Source organism: Delphinapterus leucas, chromosome 1 (genome assembly GCF_059928025.1).
Source record: "Delphinapterus leucas isolate spDelLeu-1000000601 "Yukka" chromosome 1, BTC_Dleu_Yukka2, whole genome shotgun sequence".
NCBI lineage: Eukaryota > Metazoa > Chordata > Mammalia > Artiodactyla > Monodontidae > Delphinapterus > Delphinapterus leucas.
This window is the reverse complement of record NC_143129.1, coordinates 121,674,469-121,696,990: the sequence shown is the minus strand read 5'-3', so window position 1 is coordinate 121,696,990 and position 22,522 is coordinate 121,674,469. Positions and strand designations below refer to the sequence as shown.

At 35.0% G+C, this 22,522-nt stretch overlaps 1 protein-coding gene, 1 non-coding gene and 1 pseudogene across 3 annotated transcripts in view; 2 read left to right on the top strand and 1 right to left on the bottom strand.

Moving 5' to 3' along the window:
• ADGRL4 (adhesion G protein-coupled receptor L4) overlaps window positions 1–22,522 on the bottom strand; it is a 121,864-nt gene that overhangs the window by 86,775 nt on the left and 12,567 nt on the right. The window lies entirely within an intron of this gene.
• On the top strand, window positions 10,760–11,698 carry LOC149750723 (28S ribosomal RNA; annotated as a pseudogene; the record flags this gene model as incomplete).
• Window positions 13,551–13,657, top strand: LOC115801874 (U6 spliceosomal RNA). Its single transcript, XR_004022232.1, has one exon. It is a non-coding gene; the product is annotated as a U6 spliceosomal RNA (small nuclear RNA).

The window sequence follows — 22,522 nt, the reverse complement described above, 5'->3', positions numbered from 1 at the left end:
TTTGCTTTCTCTTGAGTTCAGGGTCTTCTAAGAAAATAGTGGCATAATTTTCTTCTTTTTAAGCTTTATATAATTTTTGCATTCATATATTTTAATAAAATATTTTTTGAATATTTTTCTGATTCATTTTGCAATTCTAAACTTAAGCAGTTTACCTTGAAAATCTCACTTATATTTCCCATATTTGCAAGCACAATTTCAAAATATGTGTGCATTTCTGTTAGAGCCAGACAACACCTTGCTTTAACATTCTTCTATGAAAGGTAAGGCAACAGCTCACACCAATACGGCTTTACAATCAAGGTCAGGAGGGTTGAGAAATCAAAGCAAACAAACTGATTATAGATCGTGTAAGGTGCTTCTGACTATAAGTAACAGAAAACCCATTTCGAAGTGACTTAAACCATAAGGTAATTAATTATCTCACAAAAGAAAAAGTGCAGCAGTAGAGTGGCTAGAAGGTTATTTCCTCATTCTGCTCTGTCATTCCCAGAATTGATGCTTTTTCCCTCAGGCTAGATTTCGTCATAGTCATAAGATGCCTTACAAAGAATTTTGAATTTTTATTGTAACTATATAAAGACCAGATTATCTTAACATCTTTCTCCAACAATAGAAATACTAGATAAAATATGACAAAACAAATGTACTCTTAAAGGTAAAACCGAGAATACTAGAAAGTGCAAGAAATCCTCAGAGACAAAAACGAAGAGAAAGGTAAAAACTAGGATGTAAAATTAAGCCTCAAAAGACTTTTTAGGGGTGATAATTTTCAATGACTTCTCTGGGAGGAAAGGACTGAGCCTGTGCAAGGGGAAGCCAGGACTAAAACCATTGCATAAAGTCAGGATCATCAAAGGGCTGCACACTCAGTGATAGGATGGATTTACCAAGGTCTTCACCAGGGAAAAGGGGTGACAAAAAATTATTTGTCTTGGCCTAGGCAATATGTGGGGGGCAAAAACACATTTCAGAATCTGTAGCTACATGCCTCTGTCTGCAGGAACCCCAAGCTGACAAAATAGTAGAAAGTGACTCTGAGGTGGCAGTGATGGGGGCATGGTAGCTGCAAGGAGCAAAAATGAATATTCTTCCTCCATAGAAAGATCCTTGACACAGGCATCACAGGACCCCACACATAATGACTGTGGCTAAAATAAGTCCTACCACTAAAACTAAACACACACACACACACACACACGCACATGCACGCACACACACCATTTCTGAGGATCAGCACCAACAAGTAAGAAATTTAGGATCTTTTACAAATGGAATTATTGAATACATATATAAAATAACTACGTTTAAAACATAAAGTGATAAGGGATGAAATTTCAAATATCTAAAAGCAATAAAAATATTTCTATTAAGGACTCAAGAAAGTTTAAAAGAATCAAGTAGAACTTCTAGGATAAAAAAATACTAGTTGGAGTTAATAATTTAGCAGACTGTTGCACAACAGATTAGCTCTATCTGTAAAAAATACTGATGTACAGCTAGATCCGATGAAGTTACCTAACAGGTGGTGTATACAGATAAAAGAGACGGGTAATGAAAAATAGTTTAAGAGACATGAAGGATAGAAAGAGAACATTTGACTGGAATTCCAATGAGGTTAAATGAGGAAGAGTCATTATTTTAAGAGTTAGTAAATAAAATGTTACAGAATTGAAGATAAGAATGTTTAAATACAGGAAATAAAATTCCAAGCCAGATAAATGAAAGAAATCTAAGCCCAGACACATCACTGTGAAACATCAGAGGTGATCTTATAAACAGATGCTCTTATAAACAGTGTAATAAATTGAATGTTTGTGTGCCCCCAAATTTGTATGTTGAGGCCCTGGCCCCTAATGTGATGATATTTGGAGATGCGGTTTTGGGAGGTAATTAGGGTTGGATGAGGTCATGACAGTGGAACCCTGGTCCAATGGAATTAGACCCCTATAAGAAGGGACATCATAGAGCTCTCTCTCTCTCTCTCTCTCTCTCTCTCTCTCTCTCTCTTTCTACCAGGTGAATGTGAGGACAAAGCAAGAAGGTGACCATCGGCAAGCCAGGAACAGAGCTCTCACCAGAACGTGACCATACTGACACCCTGATCTCTGATTTTCAGCCTCCAGAGCTGTGAGAAAATAAATTTCTGCTGTTTAAACCACCCGGTATATGATATTTTGTTGTGGCAGCCTGAGTTGACTCATACATACAACTATAGAGAAAAGATAGATGACCTACAAAGATAAATGACAACAGACTTGTAAAACAGTGACATCAAACAAATGCTATACCATATACCTTCAGATTTCTTAAAGAAAATTATGTTAACTCAGAATGTTACATTAAAGTACAAGAAAAAATTCAGACATTTTCAAATAAATACTGTAAAATGTGACACCAATGGTGAACCTCTGGGCAAAGAATATTGAACCCAGAAAGAAGGAATGGTAAACATGACAGAATGGTGAGAAAGAAATGGATAAATAACCAGGTAAATTTAAAACAACATTACTATGTAAATACAATAGTACACTTAAAGAGACAGCAGAGCAGTGGTTCAGAACATTTCAGAAGCTGGCCTGCCTGTGTTTTGAATTCCATTCAGTCATTAGTTAGCTGGGTCATCCTTGGCAATATATTAGTTTCCATATCTGAAAGTTAGGCATCATGAGGATTATATGAGTTAATATAAGCTAAGATCTTAGAATAGTTCCAGGCACAAAATGAGCAAGTTATAGCTCTTAATATTTCTGTGAATATGACCCCTATTATTTCAAAATAATAGTGCCTAATTTAAGGGCAAAAAATATCAAACTAAAACATAGGACTATAGTAATAATTCAGATAAGAGTGAGTGACAGGTGTTGAAATATTAAAGTCATATATATATATATTTTAAATGTAGTTGTTTAAAAAAACTTTTTTTATTGGAGTAAAATTGCTTTACAATGTTGTGTTAGTTTCTGCTGTACAATGAAGTGAATCACCTGTATGTAAACCTATATCCCCTCCCTCTTGGACCTCTCTCCCACCCCCCACCCCCATCTCACCCTTCTAGGTTGTCATAGAGCACTGAACTGTGCTCCCTGTGCTATACAGCAGGTTCCCAGTAGCTATCTATTTTATACATGGTAGTGTATTTATGTCAAACCTAATCTCCCAATTTGTCCCACCCTCCCCTTCTCACCTGTGTCCACATGTCTGTCCTTTATGTCTGTAGAGATAATGATTATCTTTGTCTCGTTTCGTTAATTATGCAAGCTAAAGATTAAGGATACTACTAAAGGAAAATACATAGAAAAGGAAAATGTCTTCTAGCAAATAGTCTGGATAAATTTTGAATGTATCCATCTGGACAGAAAATGCATGTCATCTATGAGAAGTTAAAAGTCACACTAGCCTGAATCTTTGACATGAGAGCAGTCAGTGTCAGAAGATATAAAAAATGGTATACAACATTCTAAAGAAAAGACTGTTTGGTTTAAAGATAGTATGTCCAGACAAGATTTTCAAGTATGAAAGGAACTATTAAACCTTTTCAAATATACAGGAGCATAAAGGACACAGTGGTCAGAAACCTTCTTGAAAAAACATATTCAATGATGAAATTCAGCTAATTAGAGAAGATATTTTTTAATCCCCAGAAATGCAGCATCGATAGTGAAAATTCCTCAAGGGAAGCACTAAAAGCTTTTAAACATAAAAGCAAGACTAAACTTCTATGGGAATCGTAGTAGAACAGAATATCAATAGTATAAGGCTTGATAGGATAAGCAACAAAAACCAGGTAAAAAGGGAAAGTAAGGGAGAAGTGTTACTGTGATAATCAGTTAATCTTTTATAGCAACAGGCAAACCAGTACTGTTTGAAATTAAAATGAGTAGTTAAAAAATTATCTCAGCACGCTGATTCTATTTATATTTTTTCTTATATTTACACAGTTATTTTAAAATTTATTTCTCTTGTGGTTAAAAAAAGAAATCTGCAATCAGCAATTCCTTCAGTTTCATTTCAATTTCGTTTTCCTCTGTTAACTTCTAGTAAAATGAGTCAGCATCTTTCAGTGTATAGTATATTATATACTTTCAGTTATAACAGTCTATTCTTTTTCTTCTGTTAAATCTAGTAAAATGAGAGTGGACACCTTTCAGTAAAATAATAATCCAACTGTTATAATTGTCCCTCTATCTATCTATCTATCTATCTACCTATCTATCACTTATCAATAACTTCCCTTATCTATCATGTCCTTTTATAGGTACCTATAGAAAGATCTCCAGAATAGTGTTCATTAAACACATAAAGGCTGACTTGGGGGGTTGGGGATTTTAGTGATGTTTTGCTTTCTCCTTTGTACTTTTTAAATGGCTTGAAATTTTTATAATGAGTATATATATATATCACTTTTATAAAACAAAAATAATATTTATAAACAAAAGATTAGAGTTTGTTCCTGATTTGATAAATTTAACAGTAGTATCTTTTTGATTTTTTAGTTGTTTTGCACAACTAACATAATATGCTTCCTCCAATGGTAATTTCAGATGGTTCATAGCTATCATGTATAATCTCTCATTGCTCATGTAAATGAAGATGAAAAACAAAAAATACATATAATAACATCCTCAGATGGCAGAAGACATGAGTGGCAAAGCTTAAGCAATATGTGAAAAATATGGTTCATATTTAAGTTTTTTTATGACAGAAATATGACTAAGTGACTGTCTTTTTGGCAATGAAATCTGCAACAAAGATATCAATTTTTTTAAAAAGCAGTATTCATTATTTTTTTCTTCTTTTATTCAGAATTTCAAAAGATGTGATATGAAATAATATTTGCAACTAATAAAATACAACTGAAATCCAAATGCGAACTAGGTTCCTACTCAAATTCAAATATTTTCCAAGTTGTTGACTCATTATAACAAAAAGCAGCTGGTGTCCTTTTCAAAATGACTATAAACAATTTAAGTTAACACCTCAAAAGATTATCAAAACAGAAAAAAATGTATTTTGCAAAAGAGATTGGATAGAAAATCTAAAAATGTATTTGACCATAAGGGAGGTATTCTGTAGCAATAAGATGCTTTGAAGGCACTTTAATCTCAATATATGTGTCACAGGACAAAAACAGATAAATCACGGTGGCATGATGGTATAATTTAAAAGGGATATTTTGGAAGGAGCTGTCAGTGCTATTTTTAATAGTAAATTTTCAATCTCAGATGAATTTTTTTACTACCAAGGACATGAGTTAAAAGTAGCTTCAAATCTCAATATCTAAATCAATATTTAACAGAAAGTACAATAATTACAATTTCCATGCATGACTTCAGATAGTTACATGGTATATATAATGGTATATGACAGGCTATCACGGTATACTTGTCAAAGAGGACCTCATCAGTACCAGTTGTTTCCAAATTACAGTGGGGGAAATGCACCGCAAAGCACGTGAAAAACAATCCATTGATATACAGGAAAACTGTTAACATTTCTTCACTTATAAATACCTTTTCCTTTTTACAGTTCAGTAGTTATTGATCATAATGTAGAAGGCTATAATTTATAAGTAAATGTATATATATTGGATGTGCAGTCTAAAAATTCTAATTTACAGCATGAACAGAGTCAAAAAAAATCACCATCGTTAATTAGAATGGGATTGATTTCCACGTCAATTCTAATTATCTGGTAGTTATTGATCTCACTGTTTTGAGAAAATTCCAAGGCAATGTTCAGTCAGTGTCGGTAAGGGATACTGCTATGGATTGAATATTTGTATCTCTCCAAAATTCATATATTGAAGCCCCAATCCCAGTGTGATGGTATGTGAATGTGCGGCTTTGGGGAGGTAATTAGTTCATGAGGGTGGAGCCCTTACGAATGGGATTGGCACTCTTTCAATTGGATGAAGGGACTAGAGTGTCCCTTCTCTACCAAGTGAGAGTATCAACAAAAAATGGCCATCTGTAAATCAGGAAGAGTGTTCTCTCCAGACATCTACTCTGCTGGCACACTGATAGTGAATTTTCCAGCCTCTGGCATAAATGTTTGATGTTTAAGCCACTCAGTATATGGTATTTGTTATGGCAGCCAGAATCGATTAAGACAGAAATCAAGACAGTTATCTATGGGAGAAGACAGGAAGCATGGCATCATTGGAATTGTAATCTGGCATCCTGCTCTAGGCACTGGCAAATAATACTGCTTGCTTAATTTATGTGGATAATTTCTTTGTTTCTATCATTTCCTTTTCAATATTCCAAGACTCCTGTCATTTTCCTAGATAAGCCACATTTATTCCCTCTTCCGTCCCCCACCACTCAAGGATTTGAAATAGCATATGAGGATGCTCTAGATGACAAACCTGTGCCTGTGTCTACAAGTAAGCCAGAATCTTTTGTTCTAAACCCTCATTTAGCCTCACATTTTCTCTGCTCAAAATCCCACCCATTTTTGTCTTCATTGAACCTATTCTTTCTTCTAGTCTTTTCTCTCATCTTCTACTCTTTTTCTGCTCAATTCTTTCCAACAGCCTTTATATTTGGTCAATTTCCACATTATATTTGTTTACTTTCACAGCTATACTACTTAAAATAATTTCTTTACTTCTCAGGCACTACTCAACCCATTCTCGATTGGATTCAGTCACCAAAATTTCACCAAAGTAGTTCTTGCTAATGCCACCATTGATCTCTATATTAAAACACTTATTGTTTTTAAATTTTCATTGGGCCTTTCAGTAGCATTTGAAACTGTGAACTCTTCTTCTTTCTTGCAATACCCATTCCATTAGCTTTAACAATAACACACAAGTTCTCCCTTCCTTTAAGGCCACACTTCTAAATTCCTTATGTCAATTTACCTTTCCCTGCTGATTAAAGATTTGAGCTTAGTTCTTCTTTGTTTTCATTCGATGATCTCTTTTATGTCGTCTCTATAGGTAATCATATTTACGTCCATGGTTTCCATTAACACCAACATTCTGCTAATGATTCCAAAAATTTTCTGTCTATTCAAGACTTCTCTAAGTTCCAGACCAACATGTACTGTTGTCTCTACTTAGATGTATGAATAGCATGACAGTGATACCATACAAAACAAAACTAATGATTTTTCTCCATATATATTTCCTTTTCTCATCAAATGCATCAATATCCACCCAATTATTCATACTACAAACCTAAGAGATATCCTTCACATCTCTCTGTCTCTCACCTGGAACATCCAATTCATCATCAAGACCTATAGATGTCTACATTTTAAATATCACTCCTATCTGTTTTCTTCCGTCTTTTTGGTCACTAATTTTGACTAAGCCAAAATTCACTATCCCCGACCCATGAGATATCCTCCACTTGCTGAGCCTGCTTCCACACTTTGCTGGCCTTCAATTCATTTACTTTGTAGAAGAAAAGGTGAATATCTGAAAATAGAATCCATTTTTTTCTATGGATAACATCAGGGCCCTACATAATATGACCACTGACCTACATTTTAGATACATGTTCTACAACTATAGCATTTCACTAACTACTTCAGCAACTTATATTTGTTCTTAGAATTTGTATTTCTTTATCGTTCATTAGAGCTTTCATATGTGCATACAATGCTCATTCCTACCTGCCATTTCTATCCTCAAGCACATGCTTCATCAAACTAATTCCCAGCTCAAACCTCAGTTTAAACATTTTCTCCTTATGAAGCTTCCATGATCACTGGAACCACTCAAATGATTAAGTAATCATTGTGTAATAGTGGTTTTAATGTTTCTCTATCTTTCTAGAATCCATAACAGCCACATATACTTATTCAGTGCTTTATATTTAACCCTACAAAGTGCCTATCACATCATAGGTGCTCAACACGTATTTTTTGAGTGAATGAATGCATGAATTAATGAATGGTAAACTATACAAAAGAGCACCTGATTTGATTCAACCTTATTGCTCTATCATTAAAAAAGGTAATCTACACTAATTACAGTATGGATTTTTAAATTTATGATAAGCTATCATCATATTCTTTAAAATATTTTTAATAGAAGCTGCATTTTTTGTGTGTCTGTAATTTAGAAATATTGAAATATTAGAATGAAAGTTACAAATGTATTAGAATTAAAGATTTTTTTAAATTGAAAAGTGAAGAATTATGACATAACCTGATACTTTCTTGCCAAGTTACAAAATAAAAGTAATAAAAAAAAAGTTATTATATTAAGGGTTTAAACACTTTATCACATTTTTTAAAAGTTAAATTCATCATCAGCTCCTTGACAATAATTTTGAAATGACAAGTTTAAAAAAAAATAGAGAGGAGTAAATTTAGACTTAGGAGAGACTGATAGGGATTTTCACCACTGGCAAAGTGCTATGATGTTTGTTTTGACTTTTTTTTTTTTTTTTTGCGGTACGCGGGCCTCTCACTGTTATGGCCTCTCCCGCTGCGGAGCACAGGCTCCGGACACGCAGGCTCAGCCGCCATGGCTCACGGGTCCAGCCGCTCTGCGGCACGTGGGATCTTCCCAGACCGGGGCACGAACCCGTGTCTCCTGCATCGGCAGGCGGACTCTCAACCACTGCGCCACCTGGGAAGCCCTGTTTTGACTTTTAAAAAAATATTTATTTGAGATTCAGTTTCAGAAAGATGACTTTTCATTCTTAATCAAATGAATTTGTATTTAGCTTACTTTTCATTTATTGGAAAGTTTTCCAAGAAAGTAAAGATGGTTCAAATGCAGTGAGTAAATATTTGATCATCTTGGGGTGACATAAGTTAAACCATAACTCAGAAATGTTGCTGAACTGAATAAAGGTGTCTTGACACGTTTTCACTCAAATCTATCCTCATTCAGAATGAGATGTTAATTTGATGAATGCTTGAACAGCCTTGGAAGAGCAGAATCATAATAGAGTAATTCCAATCATTCCTCTCAACGAGTTCTTGTCAATGAACACATGTCATTTCTCCAAGACACTGAAAATCCTGATAGGTGCTGTCCTAGGAGGTTATTCTATGGATCCTTGATTTCTCTCAGAGTTTAAGACTCTACCTAGAGATTATATTGAAATTCCCATCCTTGAAACAAAGTTGTGCCAAATATTTCATCTTTCCATTCTGCAAAATTATTTTCTTTATATTTCTCTCAGAATGATCTTATTCGATGGCAAATGAATCTTATTATTATATATAAGCATCATATATATGTGATCTTGTTATTATATATAATGATCTTATTGTTCATATACACACATATATATATTTCTCTATTCAAATAAGCTTTAAGCTAAAGTATCCTGCAAGTCTTTTTTAAAAATCGCATAATAATAATTAAAAGAAACCTCATATATTGGGACTTCCCTGGTGGCACGGTGGATAAGACTCCATGCTCCCAATGCAGGGGGCCGGGTTCAATCCCTGGTCAGGGAATTAAGTCCCACATGCATGTCTCAACTAAGAGGCCACAGGCTGTAAATAAGATTCCGCATGCTTCAACCATGAAGTCTGCATGCCACAATGAAGACTGAGTGTGCCACAACTAAGACCTGGTGCAGCCAAAATAAATTAAATAAATAAATATTTAAATTAAAAAAAGAAACCTCATATAGAGAAATATCTATTTTTCTGTGTATCTGTTTAACAGTGTTCATTTTTTTGTTTTGTTTTTTAATTTTTATTGAAATATAGTTGATTTACAATCCTCATATACTTTTTTTTTTTAATATAAGCTTTTTTTTTTTTTTTTTTTTTTTGGTGGTATGCGGGCCTCTCACTGTTGTGGCCTCTCCCGTTGTGGCACACAGGCTCCGGAGGTACAGGCTCAGCGGCCATGGCTCACGGGCCCAGCCGCTCCGCAGCATGTGGGATCTTCCCGGACCAGGGCATGAACCCGTGTCCCCTGCATTGGCAGGCGGACTCTCAACCACTGCACCACCAGGGAAGCCCTAAGCATTTTTTTTTTAATATAAGCATTCTTAAGGTCACTTTTCCATAAGCTATGAGAATGTCCCCAGAGCATTTTCTCTGGTTCTCTTATATGCTTGTGGGTTTTTATTTGTTTGTTTCCATTTTATTTTTCTTTTTTAATTGAAAGTTGCAAAAGCTTAACATTAGGATCAGGCAAAATCTTATATTCATTTCCCATACCAGCAGCTTCACTTCCAGAAGGTTAAGGGTCATAAGGGTTTAAAGCTTCATCTACCACAAAGGTTCTCAATTCTTCATGCACTTTAGAATCACCTGGGGAGTTTAAACAACTCCCAATGTTTCTGTGCCACTGCCACCAGAGATTCTGATTGGCCATGGATGGGGCCCAGGAATGGCAATTTAGAACCTCCGGAGTGGATTCTAATATGTAAGCAGGGTTGAGAAGCTCTCTCTTTATTCTTTTTTTATTTTTGGGGGGGGGGTCTTTTAACATCCTTTACATTTTATACAATCTTCATATACTTTTAAATAGCTAATTTCAATGGGAGATTTGTTAAGCCAAAGAAAAATATTTAGAGTTTCATAATATGTAGATTTGTTCAAGTTTTCATGTAAATCCTGTGTTTTCAAGCAATATTAATTTATTACTCAATTATGATAAATATTCACAGTAAGTGGACTAAACTGTTTTCTCAGAATTTACACTTTTAAGTGTTTCCTACTGTACTTAACATCCTCCACTAGGTACCACATCTTCAATGCTAAACATTTTATATTATATATGCCAATAAATTATAAAAATAATTTATTGGCATATATATATATATATATTTATATATATAAATTTGGAAGTAATTAGCTCCTAAATATTCTTTTTAAATGTGCTTCTACTTTAAATTCAGTCTTCCACCAAGCTGACCAGGTGATTGGTACAAAGGTAATTTAATGAAAATTGCTCTTTAAAGAAAGCTTACTTCACAAAGGCCAGTGATGGGTGTTGACATGATGTGATTTCTGCCCAGTGCTCTGAATGTCAAAGTGAAGAAATTCAGTGAAGCTTGGGTAAATGGTGGGAGTAACTATGACTCTCTTCAGGTAGCCAAATACCTTGTCATCTAATTAGTGGTGCACATGAATGGATGAATGAGATTCCCACTGTCCCTACCTACTATCCAGTGAAAACACAACCAAGGGAACAGGCTTGGTGGAATCAGAGGAGAAGGAAGACCTTGTAGAGCTTAACTCTAGTCTGGCATGGTGAAAAGAATGAGAGATATAGAATAAGTGGGAGGCCCCTGGCACACTCCGGTCCCTGTGAGAGGGTGGGGCGGGGTCCACCGGACTTGCAGGCTGCCAGTGAAATACCACCACTCTGATCATTTTTTCACTGACCTGGTGAGGTGGGGGAGGTGGGGGGCTAGCCCTGAGGGGCTTTTGCTTCTGGAACCAAGTGCCCGGCCACACTCTGGCCATAAGTGACCCACTCCAGGGACAGTGCCAGTTGGGGAGTTTGACTGGGGTGGTACAACTGTCAAATGGTAATGTAGGTGTCCTAAGGGGAGTTCAGGGAGGACAGAAACTTCTTGTGGAGCAGAAGGGCAAAAGCTCACTTGATCTTGATTTTCAGTATGAATACAGAGCATGAAGTTGGGGCCTCAAAATTCTTCTGACCTTTGGGGTTTTAAGCAGGAGGTGTCTGAAAAATTACCACAAGGATAATTGACAGTAACACAATAATAGTAGGGAACTTTAACACCCCACTTACAACAATGGACAGATTATCCAAACAGAAAATAAATAAGGAAACACAAAGTTTAAATGACACATTAGACCAGATGGACTTAATTGATACTTATAGGACATTCCATCCAAAAACAACAGAATACACTTTCTTCGCAAGTGCATGTGGAACATTATGCAGGATAGATCACATCTTGGGTCACAAATTAAGCATAGGTAAATTTAAGAAAACTGAAATCACATTAAGCATCTTTTCCGACCACAATGCTATGAGACTAGATATCAATTACAGGAAAAAAAAAACTGTAAAAAATACAAATACATGGAGGCTAAACAACATGCTACTAAATAACCAAGAGATCACTGAAGAAATCAAAGAGGAAATCAAAAAATACCCAGAAACAAACGACAATGAAATATGACAACCCAAAAATTATGTGATGCAGCAAAAGCAGCTCTAAGAGGCAAGTTTATAGCAATACAATCCTACCTCAAGAAACAAGAAAAAATCTCAAATAACCTAAGCTTACATCTAAAGCAATTAGAGAAATAAGAACAAAAAACCTCAAAGTTAACAGAAGGAAAGAAATCATAAAGATCAGGCCAGAAATAAATGAAAAAGAAATGAAAGAAACAATAGCAAAGATCAATAAAACTATAAGCTGGTTCCTTGAGAATTGGTAAACCATTAGCCAGACTCATCAGGAAAAAAAGGGAGAAGACTCAAATCAACAGACTTAGAAACAAAAAAGAAGTAACAACTGACAATGCAGAAATACAAAAGATCAGGAGAGACTACTACAAGCAACTATATGCCAGTAAAATGGACAACCTGGAAGAAATGGACAAATACTTATAAAAGTACCACCTTCCAGAATGAATCAGGAAGAAATAGAAAATATGAACAGACAAATCACAAGCACTGAAACTGAAGCAGTGATTAAGAATCCTCCAATAAACAAAAGCCCACGGCCAGATGGCTTCACGGGCGAATTCTATCAAACATTTAGAAAAGAGCTAGCACCTATCCTTTTCAAACTCTTCCAAAATATAGTAGAGGGAGGAATACTCCCAAACTCATTCCACGAGGCCAACGTCACCCTGATACCAAAATCAGAAAAAAGATGTCACAAAAAAAGAAAATTACAGACCAATATCCCTGATGAACATAGATGCAAAAATCCTCAACAAAATACTAGCAAACAGAATCCAACAGCACATTAAAAGGATCATACACCATGATCAAGAGGGGTTTATCCCAGGAATGCAAGGTTTCTTCAATATATGCAAATCAACCAATGTGATACACCATATTAACAAATCGAAGGAGAAAAACCATATGACAATCTCAATAGATGCAGAAAAAAGTTTTGACAAAATTTAACACCTATTTATGATAAAAACCCTCCAGAAAGTGGGCACAGAGGGAACCTACCTCAACATACTAAAGGCCATATATGACAAACCAACTGCCATCATTCTCAATGGTGAAAAACTGAAAGCATTTCTTTTAATATCAGAAAAAGACAAGACTGCCCACTCTCACCACTATTATTCAACATAGTTTTGGAAGTTTTAGCCATGGCAATCAGAGAAGAAAAAGAAATAAAAGGAATCCAAATTGGAAAAGAAGAAGTAAAACTGTCACTGTTTGCAGATAACATGATACTATACATAGAAAATCCTAAAGATGCCACCAGAAAACTACTAGAGCTAATCAATGAATTTGGTAAAGTAGCAGGATACAAAATCAATGCACAGAAATCTCTTGCATTCCTATATACTAACAATGAAAAATCTGAAAGAGAAATTAAGGAAACACTCCCACTTACCATTGCAACAAAAAGAATCAAATACCTAGGAATAAAACTACCTAAGGAGTGCTTGCTTCGGCAGCACATATACTAAAATTGGAACGATACAGAGAAGATTAGCATGGCCCCTGCGCAAGGATGACACACAAATTTGTGAAGCGTTCCATATTTTTTGATGACCATAGTGGTAGTCTGCACCTGGTACTCCTTGTGGCATTTCTAAAAGACACCCCCGCAAAGATTCACCTTGTTGACTAACAGGTAAAATAAAAGAAAGTATTCTAGATGAAATAATACCAACAGAACTAAAAAAAAAAGTGCCGCCAAAAAGTGAAGAGTCTGCTCTTCCAGGGGAAAGTGCAGTGAAACATGGTATATTTGTAAAAGATGTTCTGTTCCCCTGCACAGAGGTGCCTGCTATACTGCCTATCACACTCTAACAAAATATTAGTATGCTTTAGTAAGACATGTACAAAGTTTCAAATAAATACATTAAGTACAACAACAAAAAAAAAACTACCTAAGGAGGCTAAAGATCTGTATGCAGAAAACTATAAGACACTGGTGAAAGAAATTAAAGATGATACAAACAGATGGAGAGATATACCATGTTCCTGGATTGGAAGAATCAACACTGTGAAAATGACTATACTCCCCAAAGCAATCTACAGATTCAATGCAATCCCTATCAAATTACCAATGGCATTTTTCACAGAACTAGAACAAAAAATTTTGCAATTTGTATGGGAACACAAAAGAACCCGAATTGCCAAAACAATCTTGAGAAAGTAAAACGGAGCTGGAGGAATCAGGCTCCCTGACTTCAGATTATACTACAAAGCTACAGTAATCAAGAGAGTATGGTACTGGCACAAAAACAGAAATATAGATCAGTGGAACAGGATAGAAAGCCCAGAGATAAACTCACGCACATATGGTCACCTTATCTTTGACAAAGGAGGCAAGAATATACAGTGGAGCAAAGACAGCCTCTTCAATAAGTGGTGCTGGGAAAACTGGACAGCTACATTAAAAGGATGAAATCAGAACACTTCCTAACACCATACACAAAAATAAACTCAAACTGTATTAAAGACCTAAATGTAAGGACAGACAGTATAAAACTCTTAGAGGAAAACATAGGCAGAACACTCTATGACATAAATCACAGCAAGATCCTTTTTGACCCACCTTCTAGAGTAATGGAAATAAAAACAAAACTAAACAAATGGGACCCAGTGAAACTTCAAAGCTTTTGCACAGCAAAGGAAACCATAAAGAAGACAAAAAGACAACCATCAGTATGGGAGAAAATATTTGCAAATGAAGCAACTGACAACGGATTAATTTCCAAAATATACAAGCAGTTCATGAAGCTCAATATCAAAAGAAAAAAACAACCTAATCCAGAAATGGGCAGAAGACCTAAACAGACATTTCTCCAAAGAAGACATACAGATGGCCAACAAACACATGAAAAGATGTTCAACATCTCTAATCATTAGAGAAATGCAAATCAAAACCACAATGAGGTACTACCTCCCACCAGTCAGAATGGCCATCATCAAAAAACCTAGAAAGGATAAATGCTGGAGAAGGTGTGGAGAAAAGGGAACCCTTATGCACTGTTGGTGGGAATGTAACTTGATACAGTCACTATGGAGAACTATTTGGAGATTACTTAAAAAACTAAAAATAGAATTACCCTATGTATGACCCAGCAATCCCACTACTGGGCATATACCTGAGAAAACCATAATTCAAAAAGATACATGTAACACAATGTTCATTGCAGCACTATTTACAATAGCTAGGATATGGAAATAACCTAAATGTCCATCGACAGAATGGATAAAGAAAATGTGGCACATACATACAATGGAATATTACTCAGCCATAAAAAGGAACGAAATTGAGTTATTTGTAATGAGGTGGATAGACCTAGAGTCTGTTATACAGAGTAAAGTAAGTCAGAAAGAGAAAAACAAATACCGTATTCTAATGCATATATATGGAATGTAGAAAAATGGTAGTGATGAATCTAGTGGTAGGGCAGAAATAAAGATGGAGACATTGAGAATGGACTTGAGGGCACAGTGGGGAAGGGGAGGCTGGGACGTAAGTGAGAGAGTAGTACTGACATACATACACTAACAAATGTAAAATGGATAGCTGGTGGAAGCTGCTGCATAGCACAGGGAGATCAGCTCGGTGCTTTGTGACCACCTAGAGGCATGGAATAGGGAGTGTGAGAGAGAGGCTCAAAAGGGAAGGTATATGGGGATATGTGTATGCATACAGCTGATTCACTTTGCTGTTCGGCAGAAACTAACACCACATTGTGAAGCAATTATACTCCAATAAAGATGTATTAAAAAAAAGAAAGCTTACTAATAAGTAAATGATTAATTTTTTTTTCCCTTCAGACACAGAAAGCCTAAAATGTAAGTTGAGGATTAATAAACTATTAGCGAGTAGGGACTAATATACCCTTATTCTAGGTATATGGTTAAGTGCTCATATGTGTTGCTGTTCGTGGAATTTAGGAAAAGCAGAAGAGCACCTTGTTATAACATAACTGCCTAGATGATTTTCATCTGATTTTCTGGATAGTTTGGGAAAGTAGAAAAAGAATGAACCTATCCAAAACAATGTGGCAGAAAGTGACTGACAGATTTACATTAATAACAGTTCACTTACTGAGGCCTTTCTATATGGCCAGTATCATAACTAAATGCTATATTTTTATTATCTTCTTTTATCCTCAAAAATATTTTGAAGTTGATAAGACTATTTATATACCAAAGACATAGCAACCGGTCCAAATATGACAGCTAGCAAATGATGGAACCAGGATTCGATCCCAGGGATGCCTTCCTCAGAAGCTCTGCTTCTTCTATAGCTCTGCTTCTTTGGATCGATCTTGGTTCAAATTGTCAATAGTGTCTGAATCTAAAAAGTTGAGGTACAGATTTTCAAAGCAGGTCTCCATTATAATGCTTCATCTGCTGAAATCTACTTTGAAATAAACTACAGCCATTTTTTCCCCTCTTATATTTATTATTTGTACTTGGTATTCCAGATTTGAATACTTAACCGTATGTCAAAATTTTGCTTTAAATTCTATTCTCTAAGTGTGTCATATTTGTAAGTGTGTCATTCGATTTTAGTATTGTTGTAAGGACAATTTCTTTTCAATTAATAAAGGAATTGATCTGCAAATATTAAGGCATTAGTAGTAGTAAGTCCTTGGATCATAATTTATGAATCGCTGGAATCTTTTTTTGAAAACTGTATCTCCAGTAATCAATAAGACTTAAGTTTTCTTTTCTAAACACAATAAAGTGTATTATGGGTTATAATCTAAAACCTTGCTTAAATTCATATTAACTTCATACTTCTTTATTCTTAAAGCAACCATCTGATCGTTTAAAAGGATAAGTATAAAGAGATCATTGACTATAAAACAACAATTACTGCCTCTATTGAAAATTTTCTGACATATTTGTCTACTAATAAACTGAAATTCAAAGTCCAAAACATATTTTAAAAAACAGTCTTCTCCACATAGTATTCCATTATGAAACTGCTGCAGGGAACATAATATTCGTTGAACAAACACAACACTATAATCAGGCGTCTGCTTGCTTTCCTGCATTGCATATACAACAGAGATTTGTTGTACTTTTTTTAGTATTCTCAATAGGTTTCTGTGTTTATAAAGGTCCAGAAATTATCTTCAGAACAGATCCTCCATATGGCACCAGGAAACCTAGCATAAGAACCTTTCTGACACAAAGGATATAGAACTCTCTTACTTCAAAATATAAAAATTTTTCCACAAATACAAAGCTATCAAGCAAGTGTTAGGACCACCTCAACTTCTGTTCAGTCTCGTCAAAATTGATTTAGTTGTCTGCACAAGTCAACTTTAATTATCAAAAATGTACAAAAAACAGCACATTTCTTCCCACTTAAATGTTAAACATGACTCCAGTGACATTTTTAATAACAAATTCTTTAAGACTCAGTATGTGTTCTTGATCTGCAGAGGGCTAACAGCATGATATCACTAAAGAAACATGACCCAAATTTTAGTTCTGAGGTTATATCCACAAAAGAGAAATAAAGTGGAGATGCCCACTTTTCTGCATAATTATTGCATATATAACTGACCTGGTGAGTCAACCCAAAGAATCTCAAGGAAAAAAAATATATATTTTGGTGTTCTTTGGTAAGACTTTACAAATTTCACAATTTGTTTGAACTCTCCTCTGCAATTCATTTTTTCCTTTGTAAATATATCCTGAGTTAACACCTGTTAAATAAGCTAGCATGTAAGACATGTAGAACACTGATAACCTGACTACCTTCATTCTACTGTAAGTTCTTAAAAACTACATTCTAAAATTCACTGAATAATTTAAATAACAAATAATTTTTATGTCTGTGCTCATGTGCACACACTTTCTTATTTTTGATTTTATAAATATAACCTTTAAAGTATTAGAAAATACAAAATACCATGTTAATCTATAAGGATAACACTCTTAAATGACTCCACCTTCAATACAGTGAAACAACTAAATATAATGTCAATTACATAAAAACCACTTGTTACGCCATAGAAGATTATTCAGACCCCACACAAAGGGTAGTTTCCTTCCCCGTAATGGTAACAAAGTGATTAACTAGCAAGTTCAACATGAAGGAATGATATGGTTCCAAGTGTGTATGGTTCCTTAAACCTCGTCAAGGCATATTGCCAGATATTTCAATTAATGTGTAACAAGGTCACAAAATCAATTTCTTATCAGCTAAAAACACTCTTACAGTAAATTTTATTTTCAAACCATAATCTCTAAATTAAATCTGTGTCCCTAAAACATACAGTACAGAAACTCACTCATTGGGTTTTCCCCCGATAGCATTTTCACAAATGGCACAAGGCTTTGTATGCTATATATAGCCTACAATGTTTGGCTGGATTCTAATCTTCCTAGAGAATGTCTTTATCTTTTTCCATGGCAAATGAAGGACCAAAGTATTAATTTCCTCCTTAAAATAAGTACAGGCTTTGAACAGTCTGGCATTCTATCTTCTAGCAATTTGTTTGGGAACTTTTAAACAGTTATAAAGAGAATCTCTGATACTGTATATTAATCCAGATTTCTTGGTAATATAAATTATCAGAACATAACATTGCGGGAAAAATCACGTTAATACGGGAAATACCATTACCGTGCAGTAAATTCCATTTAAAGGGACTTGGCAGGAATCGAGCTTTTCAGGCCAATGACACTCAAAATAATCTCATTCTTAATGAAAACTCTTTGACTTGAATATAAAATACCATCGTCTATTATTCAGGTGCTGGAGTTCTTTCTCTATATTCCAATTTCTTTAAACAGAATGTTTTTTCCTCCTAAAATCCTTATTCTCACTCTACCCACAACTACACATGAGACTACAGTAATTTAAGCCCTGGTACCTTTTCCCTCAATGGCAATGGACCAAAATAGTTAAAGCAGCTGAAATGTATCAGTAATACTGCCTTAATTTTTTAATATCCAGAAAATCACAACTTTCAAGGCAGACAAATATGATTTGTTCTGTTTTTTAACATTCAAAATGCTTGATACATTTATACAGATGCTGTATAATGTACACTACATAGTGGTATTATCTCATACAGCTGACCAACAAATTAAAAAATTGATTTATTATAAATTCAGATTCTTGGCACCAGTTTGATGGTTGGTAAAATATGGGATATAAAATCATATCTCAAGAAGACAAGAAGAAGAAATTATCTGAGATAATACATTAGAGTTTTTCAAAACATTTTTCCCACATCCTCCTAAACATATACTCTTTTAGTTGATTTCAGCACTGCTAGAGAGCATGAAAAGAATGTTTCCTAAATCAAGGAAGTGAATAACTCTTAGGAAGGGTTACAACACATTTTTTAAAATTAAACACAACATTTTTGTAGATGAAGACAATATTTTCTTCATAATCTTTATATATTGGAAGTATTAAAATTCTAATGAAGTAATTTAAAGTTACAGAGATTAAGAATATTTTTTTCTTCCCAATTCATTCATGTGATAATTTATTCTATTTAATCAAATTTAGAGTTTGATAAAAAACAAAATAAAATTTGTCCTTCACTTTGTACATACTAATGCAAAAACAGATAAAACTTCACCTGAAGAATAAATACAGCTTCATGTAATGTTGTATTTAAAAAGATTAGTTCATGGGAAAGAGTGATAATGTGAGACAGATATTTTCAACAACACAGAATAAAATTCTGTTTTGAAATTAAAGAAAGAACAAAGTACTAATATGCTTAGAAATGAAAATATCATTTTTCTAAGTGCTAATAATTTCACAATTACTAGGATTTCTATGAAAACAGCATATGTGACACATCAGATGCAGAAAAAAAATACCGTAGTCAATGTGACTCCTGGGACTCTGAAGATTAGGGCCAGGGTGCTTCAAAAACAGGAGGTCATCACAAGGTATTAGTGCCAAAATTGCAAATGTCCCTGCTTTAGGACATACTGCTTCCTAATTCAGGAAAATGTTCAAAAGAGCAATAGATAAGTTAATGGAAATTCAGTCTTGCACAGTTGATCACTCAAAATGAAATAGGGAAAGACAGTTTGGAGAAAACCAATGTGAAGTTTATTAAGCAAACTGATCATTCATGCACATTTTCTATCTGGCTATAATGGATAGTCTTTATTTACAGCAAAATATTTGGGATGGGATTATACCTAATGTAGTCTTGCTATATGGGTCTCTTACAATGTATAGAATTCAAGCAAATCTAAGTGCTGATTCATGCAAGCAGGAATACCACCCACAGTGTCTTAATAAATTCAGCATAGGCAAGGAACAATAAGAATGGGGCACCAACCAATCAGAGTAACCACTCAAAAACAATCCATAGTATTTTACAGATTGGATCCAAGGAATTTTGGTAGTTTCCAAGGATCCACTCAAGAATAAGAATTAGTTACTCTCCTCAAACAGCAGTCACTGTTGGGATTCCCCAGGCACTATTAAAAAACAGGCATTCTCTATGTCTGTGTCTTTATTCCTGTCCTTGAGGACACGGGGAGGGGGAAGGGCAAGCTGGGATGAAGTGAGAGAGTGTCATGGACATATATACACTACCAAATGTAAAATCGATAGCTAGTGGGAAGCAGCTGCATAGCACAGGGAGATCAGCTCAGTGCTTTGCGACCACCTAGAGGGGTGGGATAAGGAGGGTGAGAGGGAGGCACAAGAAGGAAGGGATATGAGGATAGACGTATGCATATAGCTGATTCACTTTGTTATATAGAGGAAACTAACACAACATTGTAAAGCAATTATACTCCAATAAGGATGTTAAAAAAAAAAAGCAGGCAAACTCCATCAACACTTATTCCAATATCATGAATTGATGCAAAAGTAAAAAAATGAATTATGAGAAGATGAAAAAGCAAACAATTATTCTTAAAATATAGAAATAAGAAAGGCCTTGCAAAGAAAGTGACATGTGTACTGAGTTTTAGACAATGAATCTCAGTTTATAATTTTTCCAACATTGAAAGTGCCTGATTTATTTCCTGAGCACACACACAGCTGATTATCCCGTCCCATTTATTGTCTGACACAAAGTATTTTGATGCCTGGAACTATATGAAATCCTCAGAATGGAGAAATTTAGCTACAGGTTTCCAGCTGAGAAGACTGCCCCTCTGATCAAGTCCACTCTCAACATCCCTGGCTCATCACAGTTAAAAATAAACAATCATCAATGTTCTTTTGAAATTGCAACACAAGGACAAGTTCTATTTTGTAGCATTTTGTTCCAGATTGTTCATTAAATGGTACTTATAAAATCACATGAATCATAACCCTCCTCCCCACATAACGAATATGTGTATCATTTTATTCAAAAGGGGTTCTCTCAACTGCATACAACAGTGACTAAACCTTTCCCAGAGGGGAGCAAATATAAAAATCAAGGTTTATAGCCTTCTTGTTTCTTTTTTTATGATTCAGGTGACTCTGATATAGCACTTCTCCTGCTGATCATATTCTATGTAATACCTTACTTTTTAGCACTCTAATACAGGGGGTTCACTGAAGATTCGTCCAGAAGTTCCTTTCAAAGGAGGAAATCACCAGAGAAAACAATAATGGAAATAATGGAAAATAAGTTTTATTTATGTGCCTGCCTCTACTGATGTGTAACATCTGCCTGGAAAAGAACTTTGAGGTCACATCCTGGTTCAGCAGAAAAGAATATCATGATGGTGTTATGGCCATGAATAGGGAGAAGGTAGCACAAGCAGTAGATGAAAGCCTCACCTGCATTGGTCATGCCAGCTCCAGAGATCGCAGTAAAAAGAAGGGTAGTAGAGTGGAAAGTGCACTGAGTTTAGAGGCAAGAGACCAAAATCCATATCTGTTTCATTTTCATGTTTTAAATTGAGCCGAAAATCTATTAGTTACCCAAAAAGTAGATGAACTGTATATTGACTACAGTCCAAATAAAAGTCTCACAATAACAGAATCAAAGAATTTTAAAGCTGAGAGAGGCATTAATAACCATTACCATAACAGTCCCAGTTGAACAGGACTAGAATATACATAACAAGCTTGGAGACCTCATCACAGTCATATGAGAATTTATTATCAGATAATTTAGTTACTCGGGCATGGCATACTATGAGGGTTCAAATTACAGGGCTAGCTCCCAGTTATTGAGATACAAGGATATAAGAAAGGAATCCAATAATGGGCACCTGGAAGATAAGACTTTGGTGTAGTAATTATTTTATTTTTTTAGATGATGGGGTAATATCACAGTATTTCTAAAATATACCCCTCCTTTCTTAAACTAGAATTAGTCTCAGAAAAGGGTTAAATGAAAGTAGATGAATGTAGACATGGAGGCCCAGAGGATTGATAGAAACTCTTCTTGTAGTGGTCATTGTTGATTTTTGGCTGCTTGGCATCTATTCACTCTC